We start from the raw sequence: 3,162 nt of genomic DNA on the forward strand, positions 1-3,162 counted from the left end.
CATTTTATAAATGAAGAAAGCAAGGCTCAGAGAGGTGGTTACCAGTATCTCGTGGAACAAGTGGTAATGAGGTGAATAAAATCTGGCTCTTGTTCTCAAATTATTGACAGCCACACCTAGAGATGAGGTGTATAAAAATGGAATCAATGCTTCCTTCCAGGGTTCATAAGAACTCCCATAGTATCTGCAATGCTCCAAGTACTTTACATGCATTTTTTCATTTAATCCTCGCAATAGCTCCCATGAAGATGCTACTATTACATCCATTTTAGAGGTCAGAAAAATTAGACTCCTGGAAGTTAAATGACTTCACTAAGTTATCACAGCTAACAAAAGCGGAGTTGGGATTTGAACCACTAAGCCAGTGGTTTGCAAACTATTTGGTCTCAGACCCTTTGTACTCTTAAAACTTATTGAGGGTAAATCCTCAGAGACAGAAAGTATATTAGTGGTTGCCAGGGACTAGGAAGAAGACAGAAGGGGGAGTGACTGCTTAGTGGGTACAGAGTTTCCTTTTGGGGTGAAGAAAATGTTCTGGAACTAAATATAAGTTACAGTTGTACAATATTGTGAATGTACTAAATGCCAATGAATTGTATGATTTTAAATGATTAATTTTATGTCATGTGAATTTCACCTCAATAAAAAAAGCAGAATACAGCCCTGCCTAGTGTAGCTCAGTGGCTGAGCAAGAGCCTGGGAAGCAAAGGGTGTGGGTTCAATTCCCAGTCAGGACACATGCCTGGGTTGTGGGCCAGGTCCCCAGTAGCAGATGCATGACAGGCAACCACGGATTGATCTTCCTCTTCCTCTCTTTCTCTCTCCCTTCCCTTCTCTCTAAAAATAAATAAAGAAAATCTTTTTAAAAAAGATTTTTCTTAAAGCAGAATACAATGAAGTAAATCAGCAACAACAACCAAAAAATTGTTGAGGAACCCAAAGAGCTTTTCCTTATGTGACTTATATGTCTTTATGTTAAACATATTAGAAACAAAATTTGTAAAATGTTTACTTATCTATTAATAGTGAAATTAAAATAATAAACTCACTTCACATAAATATAAATAATATTTTCATTAACATATCATTTATATTTATATGTAATTAATATTTTTCAAATTAAAAACTTGTATTGAAAAGGGTTGTATTATTTTACATTTGTTTCAAATTTTCCCAATATCCAACTTCAGGGAAGACAGCTAGATTCTCACATCCAATTCTCTACTTACAATAATTATAGTATCTTGTTATAGTTGAACTATAGCAAGTTCAACCTCACACAGATATGTATTTTAAAAAGGAAGGGATATTTTAATAGATTTTTCACATAATTGTGGACATTATTCTTTGACATCAAACCTGGACCATGGTTGTTTCTTACAGGTTAAGTGCATTGTAGAATGTGTATCAGTGAAGTTTTCACACATGTTTCCATTAAACCTCATAGGGCTTTCTTGTCTTTTGAATGGATCCCTCACCCATTTGTGGTTAGATAATATCATGGATTGCTCACTTGGAAAATATTGATTTCTTGGCTGAAGCAGAGCTTCCATATGTTGACACATTTCATTCTACAACACCAAAATACCCACATTTGTTCCTATAACCACCCATCTCATTGGGAAAGTCTTTAAATATTGGGAAGCTGTCAAGTTCACAGTGGTGGATCCAAGCTTTTCAAAATTCTAATCTTTGATTTGAAATAGAAATTTCATCATTGGCAAAAAAATTATGTCATTTGTTTCCCTGGAAGTAATGGGTTCTCTTCATTAATTTATGGGAAAATGTCTGCCAAATACCCAAATCTGAGTAACATTAGTTATTTTTTCAAGTAAATATGGTGTATGAAAAATCACCCAGTTCAGCACACAACTCAATCACACTAGTGCTTTACCTTGAGTCAACCATTGCACTATGATTTCCAGTAGAATTGCTTGAAGTAGGTTTCCCATTCAAGGGTCAATATTTAATAATGTTGGATGAGGAAAGGAGATGACTGACGGTCAACAAAGTCTGAGGGAACAATGCAGAGACTGCAGGCCCTCCACCGGGCCACACCAGGGCCCGGGGCCCATCCACCTTGGTCTCTGGTAGCTGAAGGCTGGCAGCAAGGACCTTGGGAGAGAGCCAGTCATCAGCTCCCTCCCTACCTGGCCCAGCACAGATTGAAAAATGCCAGGAGAGATCTGTTTGCTTGGAGTGACAGAGAGAGGAGTGAGCATTAGGAAGCAGAACAGAGAGCTCTGATAACCCGTGGAGTCAGTCTGTGCTGGCTGGCTTGGGAGAATTGAGAAACACCCGTGGATTCCCAGTTCCACTGGGCCTGGGCCTGAGCCAGGTCTGCGAGGTCTGCCACAGACTCTGGGAGCTGAGGGCTGGCAGCAAGGCCCTTGGGAGAGAGCCAGTCATTAGCTCCCTCCCTAGCCAGCCAGGCACAGTTTGAAAAACACCAGGAGCAATTGGTTTGCTTGGAGTGTCAGAGAGAGGAGTGGGCATTAGGAAGCAAACCAGAAAGCTCTGATCACCCGTGGAGTCAGGCTGTGGTTGCCGGCTTGGGAGAATTGAAAGCCACCCATGCATCACACCATAGCACTGGGAAAGGTTTGCGCCCAAGCCTGTGAGACCAGGGAAGCCTGGCCAGAGCGTGATCTCACACCCCAGGCCAGGACTGTGAATCCTGGGGAAAATCTGCTCTCAGTGGGGTGCTGAGGAGAGACACCAGTCTGGATCTTGGGAAAACACTGGTGAGAGTGGCTGAGTTCACCAAGAAGGTAGGAAGGCCACACTAATCGCCCCTCAGACTGCTGCAGCTAGTGTGACCAGAAGATAAGGTTCGACCAGCTGGAAACCAACAAGAAGTTTTTTTTGTTTATTTTTTGTTTTTGCTTTTTAAAAAATTATCTTTTATTTCTTTAACTTTATTATTGTTTTATCTTTCAATACTTTTACCATCTCTCTGCTTCTTTCTTGTTTTATTCCTTTTCCCTTTCTTTCCAAACCTACTACTTTTTCCTCCCATCTGCTGCCTTTTTTTCTTTTCTCCCTTTTTGCACCCCTCCCCCCACAGTGAGACAAAAGACTTGGAATGGTGAAAAGACCAGAGGTGGACTCAAAGAGGGGGCACCCCAACAGTAGAGACAGAGAGACAAATTTCACTTTGCT

The sequence above is a fragment of the Sturnira hondurensis genome, unplaced genomic scaffold (genome assembly GCF_014824575.4).
Source record: "Sturnira hondurensis isolate 20B ecotype Veracruz unplaced genomic scaffold, ASM1482457v3 Scaffold0010476, whole genome shotgun sequence".
In the NCBI taxonomy this organism is placed as follows: domain Eukaryota; kingdom Metazoa; phylum Chordata; class Mammalia; order Chiroptera; family Phyllostomidae; genus Sturnira; species Sturnira hondurensis.